Source organism: Vanacampus margaritifer, chromosome 8 (genome assembly GCF_051991255.1).
Source record: "Vanacampus margaritifer isolate UIUO_Vmar chromosome 8, RoL_Vmar_1.0, whole genome shotgun sequence".
Taxonomy (NCBI): domain Eukaryota; kingdom Metazoa; phylum Chordata; class Actinopteri; order Syngnathiformes; family Syngnathidae; genus Vanacampus; species Vanacampus margaritifer.
This window is the reverse complement of record NC_135439.1, coordinates 9,894,025-9,908,615: the sequence shown is the minus strand read 5'-3', so window position 1 is coordinate 9,908,615 and position 14,591 is coordinate 9,894,025.

Here is a 14,591-nt window from a genome sequence, read left to right as displayed (position 1 = left end):
GGTGTGTGAGAAAAGCTACAGGACTGGTGTCATAAATAATATATTTCAAACCCAAATCTACACAGCACAAGTTGTCCCCTTGGAAGAGCTCCCCCCTGGAATCTAACACACTTTCCCAGCCTTCTCTGCCACGCCTTGAAGTTTTTTTTTTTTTTTTTTACAGGATCCTTACAGCTACATCATCACAGCTATCTATGTTGTCCACATCATCAAAAACTGGTCCCCTTAAAAATGCATTGAGCTTGTGAAAAAAAAAAAAAAAAAAAAAAAAAAAAAACACACAAGTCATGTCAGGTGATGTTCTTCCCAGCCAGGAAGTGCCAGAGCAGAGCAGGTGCATTTATACTGAGAATAGATTCCACACAGGTGCACTCTTTTTTTTTTAATCATCATCAGTCATTTTGGTCAACATTGGATCATTCAGAAACCATCAGGGAACTTTTGGAGTAAGTTGGCTGCACTTAGAGAAAAGGGGGTGAATCATTATGCATGTCCTACATTTTAGTTATTTTTTTGTTTTTTGTTTTTTTAGTTTAAAATATGTCAATTTCAAATATGATATCTGCATGTTTGAAGTTTGAAATGAGGCAAAAGGTCAAAAAGTTCAAGGGGGCTAACACTTTTGCAATGCTCTACACATATACAGTATTGATATATAGGTAGCAAGTGTGTGAAGAATGAGACAGAAAAGAAAAAATAATTACTGACAAATACTAACTCCAGATTATGAATTATGCAAGCTAGAAATCATGCAGCCAGAACAAAAGTGAACTGATCAGGAAGTGGAGCAATGCTGCTGAAAAAAAAAAAAAAAATCTTATTACAGCCTGGAAGCATAGCATAATGGTCTTAATTTTAGCATTGAATGCACATGTGTTTAGATTAGCATCCCCTGGTAGACATCTGTCAACTTGCCATTACATCTCGTGCAGGTAATTGCCAAAGAAATGAATATTAATAGTTTGTTGGTGCGCACAATCTGCTGTCAGTCAGGGCACAAGACGAATACACTTTTATAAATATATTCCCTCAAACTAATTGTATATGTATGAAAATGTTGAATTAAGTCAAATGAATGCTTTTGTTACATGAACACTGCATTTATTTAGTGGCATGTACAGAACAAGTGGTCACATGGTCCTTTTAAAGCTAAAATACATTTCTGGAAAAAAAATATATGACGCACTGGTCAACCAAATATTTATCATAGACAGTATTATGATATGTTAAATGATCTGGGGGCATTTTATATTAGATGCGCTTGCGGGCTGTGTTAAGCCATCTTCTGCACCCCTTGTTATACAGTTTCAATATCATAACATAACTCCACATAATAAATACACATAAATGTCCCTGTGATTCATGTTAGGCTGGAATTCCAATTAAAAAAAAAAAAAAAAAAAACAAGAAATGGCCTACAGCCATCCAATTGTAATATTTAAAAGGCTGAGCTCATTTAGGTTAGCTGCCTTCAACTTCTGTGCAAGCCAGATGGTCTAAAATGTCTCCATGGACAGGTGTGGATTCTATTTTTTGTCTTCTGAGAGAGAGGGGGGGGGGCAGAGAGAGAGAGGGGGGAGAGAGAGAGAGAGAGAGAGAGAGAGAGAGAGAGATCTGCATGTTTGAAGTCTGAAATGAGGCAAAAGGTCAAAAAGTTCAAGGGGGCTAACACTTTTGCAATGCTCTACACATATACAGTATTGATATATAAGGTAGCAAGTGTGTGAAGAACGAGACTGAAAAGAAAAAATAAGTACTGACAAATGCTAACTGCAGATTATGAATTATGCAGCTAGAAATCATGCAGCATAACAAAAGTGAACTGATCAGGAAGTGAGAGAGAGAGAGAGAGAGAGAGAGAGAGAGAGAGAGAGAGAGAGAGAGAATGGGTAAAAAAATGTGTAGGGTAAAAAAAAGTAAACTGCCACAGGTCAAACATCGCAGTTCATCTTCTCCCGCACTTTATTTAAAGGAAATGGAATGTTTGTGGCGCCGCCCGTGTCGCTGTAGCAATGAAGCATCGACAACATCCACCGCTGATGGGCTTCTTCATCACCCACACACTGTGTGGAGTGTGAGGTAGATGAACATATGGAGAGCTCTATGATGGTCTCTTAAGTGGTTTTCTCGTTACAAGAGATATCATTTGAAGCTCGAATTCAGCTAAGCAAAAATCTCACATGATATAACTTCCCGTTAAGTTGTTTATAAAAAAAAAAGGTCATTCCCTACTATCATTAGATCTGCCCTTCAGGTATAGCACGGCGGCCATGTTTATTGGTCATGCCGGAGAGAGAGAGAGAGAGAAAGTTAGACTTTGACTACCGTACTCATGGTGCCAAATATTAGTAGAAGCGCACCAATGTTGGCGAAGATCAGACAGGAATGTATGAAGACCACAATCCTGTAACCTGCGTCTCCTCTAACCTCATGAGCCACAAGTGAGTGACGGCGAACTGTTATATGCAGTATATCTGTTCGGGACACTTATATATATATATATATATACGCCAAACATATCATATTAACTCATTCACTGCCATTGACGACTATAGACGTCAAAAGTTCATGTGAACTATTTCTATTAGTTAACATTAAAAAAAAATTATTTCATTAAATTTTTTTAGGAAAACCTTTTTTTTAATTATTGTACATTTAGAACAGATATACAATTATCATGTGATTAGTTACGATGAATGATTTTTTTATTAGGCCCGTCAGGCGATTAAAATTTTAAATTTTAATTAATCACATGACTTCACTTGTTAACTAACGATTAATCACAAATTTTATATCTGTTCTAAATTTACAAAAAAAAAAAAAATTCTAGGTTTTTATACTCTTAGCAAAAGTGGAAAAAAAAATGTTAAACTAATAGAAATAGTTCAAATGAATTTTGGACGTCTATAGCCGTCAATGAGTTAAATACAAAGACAATTTGACCCCTCTGTTTCACGAGTATAATTTTTTCCCCCCCGTTAAAACGTATATGATCTGACGCATGCATTGCACGGATAATCCATTAGAGGGCAGTATCACCCAGCTGACCCTTGCAAGATCGCCCCAATTGAGAAAGGAGAGACACTTATACTTATTAATAGTGGGAATTTTTGGAAATATTAATATGTTTGATATGTCTGTTTATTATTAGATTTTTTACAGTTATAAATGTATGAATTTAAAGTATTGTGACCGGATGTATCAAATATGACACAAATCAAAATTCATTTGTGGAAGGAAAAAAAAATTCTGGCTTTATAGGGTTTTTAACTTTTTAACAGGGTTTTTAAATTCTCTACTAAAGTACGTTTCAACAACATGACTAGAAACAAATCAAATATTTTTTTTGGGGGGGGGGGGGTGGTGTTATTGAAGACACCGAGGCACCCTCCAGAGCAGGAGATGTCCACCCACGCCTCCATGTCCACACTGTACCAGACTCCGACCGAATGAAGGCTCTTTGGGCAAAACCGGCTGCCAAGTGATGGGTGGAGAAACTCTTGTGTGCGGGGACGAATTATGTAAATTAGCTTGACTGTTATATAACAGAACAGCTAGCTCACAGACGCATTTAAAAATAGGCACATCTTTAAAGAGTTATTGTTTCTGGTGGTTGATAACTTTCACACTTGATGAGTGGGTAGGCACCCTCGAGCCCGACTATTTGTATACGAGTAATTAAAAAGTTCATCCGTCTACAAATCTATTTTCTATATCTATTGTTTTCATTAGAGTCATAGGTGAGCTGGAGCTTATCCCAGCTGACTTTGGGCGAGAGGCGGGATTCCCCCTGCATTGGTCGCTAGCCAATTGCAGCAATAAAAAAAAAAAAGTTACATTTATTTCACTTATTCACTGACGTACATACAACGTACTTGACAAATATACCATTCGTGTACGGCATAAAAAAATAATATATATATATTTTTTAAATAATAATAATAAAAATAAAAAAAAATAAAAAAAATAAAAATAAAAAGAGCATTTAGCGGTTGCATTGCTAAAATGTCCCCTTTAACTTCTAACTTTTAAATTCTCAAGTTTTCTCTTTTATCCAGTAGTTTTTAATTTAAAACGACCAGACATGCTGTTTTTACTATTTACAAATGAATACATTTAAACAGACTTTTACTACCATTTGTGCCTAATACAGACGTTTGCTGAAAACTCAATGAAAAGAAAACAGGCAGAAATTCCGACACACTTTACAACATGAATTTAACATGCTGTTTTCTCTTTGTGCCGGCACGGCATGTGGGAGAAAGGCTTCATCCGTGCTACTATTGTTATAAAATTTCTCACATGCCAGAAATCCATCAAAAATCCATCGCCGCACGTCCTGTCGGGAGCTATCAATTGGTCCTGATCTCTCACGTTTATTGTACCACTTAATGACATAACGCAATTGAAATCAGGCCCAATTCAAAAGTAAGTAAGGCTAACTTGCTTTATCCACGTCAGAAATGATTGAATGGAGGTTTTTTTTTTTTAGATAATTTGTCCTTGAGTGAACGCCGAACAATAAAGATGTGATTGAAAAGTATAATTCCAGCCATCACTCAAAATTTTCTTAACACTGCGGCGTTTGCCATTGAGGCAAGGCAAGTTCATTTGTATGGCGCCATTGATGCACAAGGCAAATCCAAAGTGATTTACAGAGCCAAATAAATGATTACAAACGCAAACAATGATATGAAAAGATGCAGCTCAATATTAAAGCCCAACATCAAAGCAAAATAAATGAAAAGAAAACAGTCAAATAACAAAATAGAGTGAAAATATAGCGAAAGTCACTAAATAAAAGCAAGATTTATGAAAGAGCCGCAGTAAACGATTTATGGACGTTTTCAGGCCAGACGGTTTGAACAGATCTCATGGATTTGTTTATGGATTTTTTTAAATGTATTTTCTTACACAGTTGAGGAGCATAGACGCAGACTACTGCTGCTTCACTTTGTTTTGGTTCTGGTTATGGAAGCACTCAATGAGTCTGCACCTGACGACTCGAGGGGTCCGGGAAGTCTCGTAGGGAGCTAAAATGTTTTGAATATATTCAGATCAATGACCATTCGGAGTGGTGTAAAAGGATTGGATTAATGAGATTTTAATATCGTCTGTATTATTCGACACACGGGAAGCCAGTGAGAGGATTTTAGGAGCCGTCTGATGGAGTCCAGTATGAACTTGAGCAGCAGCATTCTGGACAAGTTGCAACTGTCGGATTGATTTTCTTTTTTCTACAGAGCAGATTTCTCAATTGATTTGTGGCAAAATTCCCAGTTATACATTCCTGTAAATTTAACCATCATTTGTCTTCTCTGAAGATTACTGGTTCGTATCTTACTGCCTTCGCATTTGTCTTCGGTAAAAAGCTATTGAATTGAGATTAAAGCCTCTGGCTTTCATTTCGTAGCCTTCAAGAAGTCTTGAGTTAGCTTGTGCAGTACGTTTCCAGTCATTATCCATCCAGTTTTGTCGCATTTGTCAGAATGTGAGCAGAGTACAGTATTACCCGATACATCTCACAAGCTTGATACTTCTGTCAGCAATCACATCATCAATAAACACAGCGGTGAGAAGTGAGCCCTTTCCATTAGCAGCCATACAATGCATGGGACAAAAATTCATTTTCATTCTCCATTATTTTTTGATACGCATTGATTCCAATCTGGTTGTCCTGCTTGTTACTAGTCTTCAGCGTTGGGAATCTTACTTCATAAAAGTAATTATAGTTAGTCAAAAAAATAAAATAAAAATAAATAATGCTCTGCCGACTGAGCTAACTGGGCATCTAAAGGATCAGTACTCTTTTTGGATATGTAGACAAAGCTATGACAAATACTAGACAAAATGTCCCACGAGGCAAACACCCTCCAAATTTGGGCTCGAGCCCACGAGCCTGAAAAGAAAGAAAAAAGAAAGAAAGAAAAAAAAAAAAAGTAATTAGAGTTAGTCGTTACTTACTCAAAAAAGTAACCGTGTTATAATTGAATTACTTTATAATAAAATTACTCGTTACCAGGCAAAGTAGCAATTTTCACAACTTTTTGAAAAAAAAAGTTTTTATGTCAAATAATTTGGATTATTATTATTATTATTTACAAGGAATTTAAAGGATGTCCAGGCTATAAAGGGTGTTCTGGTCGGATTTGGATTATTATTATTATTATTATTTACAAGGAATTTAAAGGATGTCCAGGCTATAAAGGGTGTTCTGGTCGGTGTTGGATTTCACTTTCCTTTCCTTTCCTTTCTTTGGTCCTTCCTCGGGTCTCCTGACGGCCTCACGAATCTGGCTGGAAGTGTTCGGTTTAGGTGAACGGTATTTTTTAATAGGTTTTAGGTGAACTAATGAATACACACACACTCACGCACGCACACACACACACACATACAAAAAAACAACAAAACAAAAAAAAACAGAGCAATGATGATGACATGTCAAATCGGTAAAATTACCGAATGAACAATACTGAGCTCTCGAGAAACAAAAAATTAATAAAAAAATAAAAATAAAAATAAAAATAAATAAAATAGGGTGTTCTCATTGATTTTTTTTTGGTGTAAATATTTATGTCACACAAATGTCTCACTCCATAATGACAGATATCATACTATGTTCTGCCACTGCCAATTACTACAGCGCTATTAATTACACTACTAGGTAAGTGTCGCTATGACTTGTCTTTTCTTTAGAGTTGCTATAGTGCTTGTGTAGTTGCAAAGTCCCATAATGGTTCTTGGTGGAACAGAACTGTCAGTAATTCGCTACTCTTGGCGGCCGTTTTTCGGCAGATCGCTAACGATGTTATTTTAACTAATGTCTTGTCTTGTCAAACAAACCCCAAATCAGTTCCAGGCTAGTTGACGTGACTCTTGCTAATAACGCTAACATGTTAATTGTGAAGGAAGACACGTCGTGACACGGCACCTACAAAATAAAAGACACCTTTTTTGTGATGAGGTGCAACAACAACAGTGCCTCTAACTGTGTGCAAATGCCATTTTTCATGAATGGACTCCTTTCCGGAAAAGTTTACAGTAAAATGTACAGTAAAAAATATTATATTTCTAAGTTTCATACTCAATGTAAAATGGGAAAAAAAATAGAAATATGGCTGCATCTTTTATTCATTGATACAGTAATTCATAATAGTGAGTTAAAATTAAAAAGATGTACTGTACTGTAAAAAATGACATTGTGATAAAGCGATATTGATTTGTGTTGGTCATTTTCTGCCACTAGATGGCACAATTGCATTTGTAAGACGTTGGTGACAACTCATTGCATTTTTTTTTTCATATAAGAGCTATCTAATCTTGAACATGAAGTAACTTGTGAAATTCTGCACATTTTTTTAAATTGTCTCCACAAATATATGCATTATTATTACATTTATTGCTAAATTTTGACGTGGACTTTAATTGTGCGTTAAAAAAATGAGTGGCGTTACAAGAACTTCAAATCAAAATGAACGCACTACTTCTGACACCCCTAACTGTAAGCTTATTTCCAGCCTTGAAATTATTAAATCAATTGTAACGTAACACATTTCACGTACAATAATGATAACGGCGTTTCAAACATGAGGAAAATAATGACTCCATTTTTGAAAAAAGGACGGCGTTACCAACGCTGTTATTTTAAACAGCGTTATTCCCAACAACTGCTAGTCTGTTTTTACATTCATGAAGATGTCTCTTGGTGGTAGACCTAACCTAACCCTTTCGACCTAATGGCCTGCCCATCTTACAACTAAATAAAACAGAAGGCGCAAGCAAGCTCTACCTAACCCTCGCCGGACTGGTTAAAATGGTGTACATGTTATAAGCCTGCTTCACGTGATGAAAAATTGACACTAACAGAGGCTACTGCTGTGTAAAAGCCTCTTGGCTCCATCTGTGTACAGCTGTTATTTTGTGAGCCGCGTCTTGAAAGGTCAAAAGCAAGCAAAGCCAGAATTTGAAAGAGTTTGAAGTCGCTGTGCAGCCTTCCATGGCAATTCCGCCGGTGAAGCACGCAGGCCAAAGGTAGGGCCAATTGCAAGCAAGGCTACACGAGAATTGATGGAGTGACGAATGACTGCAGGAAGGGGCCCGAATTGAAAGTGGTCCGCGTATTAAAATTCGCCTCACAGTGTGCAAGAATAGAGGAGCAGATGGCGGCAAACGTCTCTTGATGGTGAAAGAACAGGATCTGTTGATCGAGTCAGAAAGGAGGGAAGTACATGAAAACAAGAGTAATGGTATAAAAAACGGGGACCATATGGGAGGAGATGCAAAGCACTCTGCGCGGTGACAGACTCATCACAAATGTAACGGGACGACTTTGCCTCCGAAATGTGCTGCGCAAAAAGGGATCGTGTGTGAGCACTGTTGAGGTAGACAAAGCCAGCTCGAGCTGCATTTATTGTATTTGACGCCCAAATGTCAGCAGTGATTAACTTTGCTCAGAAAAAAATAAAAATAAAAAATAAAAAAAAATATATAAAATAAATAAAAAAATAAAATAAAAAAAATTATATAAAAAAATAAAATAAAATAAAAAAGGAGAGCAATGAAGATGACATGTCAAATCGGTAAAATTACCGAATGAACAATACTGAGCTCTCCAGAAAAAAATAAAAAAACAAAAAAATTCCTGTGGGGGTGTAGATGTGAAAATGGCCGAAAATTCAGCAAGGGGGGGGGGGGGGGGCAGCTGAGGGGAAACATGTACAGTATACGAAGACCAAAAAGCAGAAATGATAAGGAGCCATTCATTTGTGCAACGGGAACGAAGGATTTAACGCCATAATGGTGCACTCAGTCACTGCCATTCAAGGGCGGCCGGGGGGTTCCGTGGGGGGGGGGGGGTGTTGGATTAAGTGTGAAATCACAGTTGGGGACTGGACTGATCGGGCAAGAGTTCATTGTGATTAAAGGAAGCATGAAAGTATAAGCGCAGAAAAAGAAGTCTGGCTTATTACATTTGCTAAACGTGATGAGAACAGATAGAAAAAGGCCACAGAGGCAATTTTGAGGTAACTGCACCAAAGTGGACATGAAATACTCCCAAGGCCTAAATGGCTCAGCTATATTTAGTAAACGGGGGCCAGGAATGGGCCATTATCAATTAGAGCGGAGCACACAGTTACGGGTGGCGACGACATTAGCAGGCACGGTACATGATAGTGTTTTATGTAAACACACCTTCGCGTTGAAAATTATTTAACCCTCGTAAATTCTATTTGCATGGTGGATAAACGTACAGTAGTTTGTAATGAAAAACAAAAAAACAATAAAAATATAAACGGATATCATAAGTGGTAACTGATCGTAAATTGAGCTAATTAATGCAATTACAATAGCAGTTGAATTATTCATGAGTTCATGCTTCAGACCAGAAAGCACATGACACATACTGTACTGTATTCCAAGATGAATAATAACATTTCACAGTTTAGCACTCGTGGTGGCTTCACATTTAACATTATAAGGTCTACAACAACAAATCCATGTCAACATTAAGTTGAAAAGTGCCCTTGGAAAAATAAGCTGCAACAGCATGTCAGCGGTACACTGGGAGAAATGGCACACAATCATTGCCATGACGGCACTAGCTCAGCTATTTTCGTAGTCGGGTTAACGGTGGACCAGCCAGGACCGCGCTCATGTTGTGTTAGGTCATGTGACTTATGCGCGCTACTCGACCAAGACGTGATGTTATAACGCCGACTGATTCTCTCTCACCTGCAGGCATTAGCTTGGCAAAGTCGAAATCTTATCGAAATGAAGTTGTTGTTTTACAAGAATTACAATATGGCTGTTTTCATAGAGTTAATGTTTAAGGGGCAAGTCCCCCCTCCCCCACCCAAAAAAAAAAAACTACTACCACTAGTTTAAATATGGTATTCTGGTTAATATTGTGTTCGTGGAATATGAGTTAAGTACCAAAATCCAGAAGTCGGCCATTTTGTCGCTTGCTGTCAACTGAAGATGACATCAATGTTGCTCAGGTCTCAGGTAACAACCAATCACAGCGCAGCTTCAGAAAACAGGTGAACTGTGATTGGTCGTTGCCTGAGCCCAGAGCAACTGTGATGTCATCTTCAGTCGACAGCACGTGGCAAAATGGCCGACTTCTGGATTTTGGTGCTTAACTCATATTCCACTAACACAATATTAACCAGAATACGATATTTAGACTAGTGGTAGTAGTTTTTTTTTTTTTTTTTTTGGGGGGGGGGGGGGGGTGACTTGCCCTTTAAACATTAATTTTATGAAAACAGTCATATTACATTTTGCTTCTTAACTCATATTCCAAAAATATAATATTAATCAGAATGTCATGTTTAGACTAGTGAGGTCACATATAACACATTATTGTCAAGAAATGTTTAAGGTTGACTCACTCTTACAAGAATACTCAAGAAACAAATCATAACATGATGGGAATAAAGTCATTCACAATTGTCACCTTGGCTATGAATGCTCGCAACATTTCCGAGTTGACTTCTTTGTCGATGTTTCTAACACAGAACTGTAATCCGTGAAAAAGGCAGAAAATTTGGGGGATTGAGGAGACAGTGTATAAGGTGATATAGATGACTTGAGAAGGCAGTGTTACACCCTGTAGGGAAGGGACTTGATGGGTAGCAAATAGGACAGGACGAGACAGGCCAGGACTAGATAAGACAGGACAGGATAGGCATTTGTGAGCCAGCCAGAGTTTTCGTGCGTGGTTTCGTAAGAGATGCTTTGCCGTAACAATCAACCATGTAAAGAATTTGAGTGTAAATCAGAAGACAATCCAGGAAGATATGTAAGGATGACGTCATGCGGACATTCAGTGTTAGCGTACGACACAATTGGGATGGAAACGGAAAAGTTTATTCAAGCGCACATACGCGCAGTTACGCACTGCGCACAAGCTTGACGCAGAGGCTGCAGTTACGCTTTAGGCCAGAGGTGGCAGTCGCGAGTGAAAAAAATCCACAAAGTACCTTTTAAAACCGGTACGCTACAATTTTCGATGAAAATCAAATATACGATAAACCCTCACCAGGAACTATTTACAATAAATGTAATTGCTAGCTGTGTTAATTTTGACAAGAAGTTTTAAATTAAATTTACTTTTCTGACTACAATTAATTACAATTTTAGTCAGAATTTAGTCATCTGTATTTCAGTTTTAATCCAATTTTAGTCGATGAAAATAAAGAGCAATTTTAGTCGACTAATTTGACAATTAGGTCAATGTTTATCTTTAGCATACATTTAAACTTTTATACATAAAATTATAACATACCTATTTAGGTGTTATTTATAACTTGTTGAACTGACAAGAGTATGCCATCTTAAAAACATTTTCACCTAAATAAAAAAAAGTGCATAATTGACTAAGATGAATTTTACAGCTTTCTTTACATTCATTAAATAAAGTGCAGTGAACCGTTTCTGAGTGGTTGTTTTCTCTCACCCGCATTTCATTCCTTCTTCGGATTAGATTTTGTGAATTTTCGTTTTGGTTTTAGTCATTTCTATTTTAGTTTTTGTTTCATTTTCGTCTTAAAAAAAATTTTTCGGGACAAAAAATAGGATGGAAATTTTTCGTCGGCGAAAATCATCATTGATGGCTAGAAATATACCACCAGAAAAGCTCAGCTTGCGTTGGGTCTGACGAGTCACCATAGCATTAGGCTAACAGGACTAAATTTCCCTTGATTCTTAGACACCGAAGCAGGAAGTAGTTCTAGTTCCAGTATGATGAAAACACGCCTGCTAGCGATGAGATGCAGATGAGAATAAGTGTGTCAATGTTAATGTGAAAATAACATGAAGGAATTTAACGGTTAACTTTCATTTTAATTGGTTTATCGTATGAATCACTATGACAACTGTGTGATTGACATACGCATGGCACAAACAATTTCCCGATAATCTGTTTTCTGCAACGATCCAATTTAGTTCAAGGCGGAGTACAAACAAATAAAACAAGTAACTTCCTGGTCAGACCTTCAGGCAGCATTGTATGGATTGAACACACTATTGCATGACCCGTGGGAATTGCTATTGCAGCAAATGTTCACTTAAAGAAAGAATATTTAATGTACAAGAACACTCTAGAGCTTTGCGCTTTTCTATGCGAAGACTTTTAATTAGGTCATATTTTGAGTTTATTCCATAGTCCAGGCCTCTTTTCTCATTTCAAAGCCAGAGCTCTGAGCCAGTTCTGGCTCACTCATGATGTGTCTCTTCTACTTTACCTGTCCACTCGTGACGCCTTGTTTGTGTGCCAATTAATCCTTGTGCCTGCAGGTCATCATGTTCCACACTCTCCTTGCGGTTGTGTACACACTTTGTCTTCCCCCCCCCCCCCCCCAACCTGTCTACTCAATTCGGCAAGAGTCAGTCAATCAAATATTGCCTCAACCAAGTGTAGACACAGGTTATTTTAGGACCGTTCTCGCTTTGGGGGTCCCACTTTTTTTTTTTTGTCCAGGCTCTTTGGTCATTTTCCAGTGGTTACACTCTATTCCTAGAGGAAGAGTCGGTATGAGAAACGTCTGCCAGGCTCGCGGCCTGACGAGTCACTTTGAGGTATACGTGAAAATACTGTCATGGCTGAAGGCGCCGGCAAATTGTCAGTCGTGCGGTCTTTAACCTTAAGAGCTGAAGGAAGGAGTCTTCCCCTCTTTCAAATTAAATGACAGTCCATACATCACTTTTATTGTGGCGCTGATTTATTCAGGTCTCAAGTTAGTGAATCATTACTGTCACATTTAACACCAAGCAGCATGTGGAGGTGTGCTTGCGAAGCTACAGTAGAAGAACAGCACGATTGATAAATGCGCGCATAGGCGTGGCTGAAACCATGGAGTGTTAGGGCCGGTCATCATGAGATGAAATGTTCTGACCTTGAGAGATTTAAGTCATAACCTGAGGATAGTAAAATCAAATGTTTGTAAGAATAATTTTGTAGTATACGCAATTAAAATTATAAACACAACTCTTGTGTTTCCCGCAAATTTAAATCTGTATTAGTGTGCACTTCTCCTTTGCAAAGATAATTCTCCCACTTTACACTTGTGGCATAGCAAGATGTTTTTGCACAGGTGTGCCTTAGACTGCCCTCACTAAAAGGCTACTTTAAAATGTGCAGTTTATTAACTAATTCAATAACAAAAATGTGTAAAAACGTTTTTAAGTACTTGGTCATTGCCTCCCAAAAATGCATTTACACGTCTTTAAAAAAAAAAAAAATTATTTTTATTTTTATGCATGAGCATACAGAAGGCTTTGATGCAGCTTCTGACACGAAGAGGTCGCTAAAAGCAATGGTAGTAAAAAAAAAAAAAAAACGGCCAGCAGACTATAAAAGATCAGCCACCATGTTGCAACAAAGCTCTTTTTGTCAGTGTTTTCACCAAGAGTGTGAATAATGAAACTTAGCTATATTCTAATGCTAATTTCTGCAAAACGGAAGCAGATACAAACATACTTTTTTTCCCCTGACGAATGAAGAGACTCAAATTTTTCTTTTAGTAGGTTCCATGTTTTATAGCAACAAAATACAATATTCGGTGGGCCTTGCAAAATCAGTCAAAATCCAATAAAACAGCCGGGAGCGAAGGGGGTTGCTTCAGTGAAAATGGCTGGGAGTGAATGAGTTTAATGGCATGTCATAATAACCCAAATATTGATAGCATGTAAATGTAGTAAGTGTGATATTATTAAGAATAATGTTCACGAGAATACAGCATGTGAAAACAAGAATGAAGGATTTTTTTGTAAAAACAAACAAACATTTACCTTACATAACTAAGGTTGTATTTTTTCAATATATTACCGAGAATATCAATACCATGAGCATAAGCATTTACCGCTAGCTATCCCATCACTTAATACACTGTTTTTTTCTCTTTTTAGTGTGGCTCTAATACTCCTTCGTAGCTGATTCAGTGATAATAACAATAAATATTTGAGGTGTTAAATGTCTCCAAGCAGAAAATGAAAGGGTTACTGCCGGGTCTTATCTTTCTGTGTGGAAGAAATGACTTTTTCTTTTTATCATGGAGAGTAGAAACTGATTAACTAAATGCAGTGCAGAAGGTCTTCTAAGCAGAGCGAAAGATTACCTTCCTCGATTATGCAGTCATTTCAGAGAGAGGTAAAGGTTAATGATGAAAGGTAGGGCCGCCGTCTGTGGTCTAAGGTCTCATACTGGCAGAAAGGGGATCGCTCACTTATGTTTTACAGGAATAACTCCATACCCAAAAAAAACCGTCTCTCTGCTTTCTGGACCTCGGTTCCTCGGGTCTTCTCGCACAATTAAAAAGAAGCTAATGGACCGGAAGGCCCGCTTTGCTAGCCGGGACATAATTTGTCTTTTCATTAGCAGGCCTGATGCTGTTTTTCTTCTACCACTCACATATTGCTCTTACTGCCTGCCCTTTTGTGTTTCAAAGCTTCAAAACTAATATTAGCTGACCTTCTCTGTGTTGTCAACCTGTAATCAACCTTAAGGCATTTTCAGCATCTTCGTCTTTATGTCTGTCTATAGGAGTATTGTGCTATTTTATTGACTGCTTTTATTCATTTTATCTGCA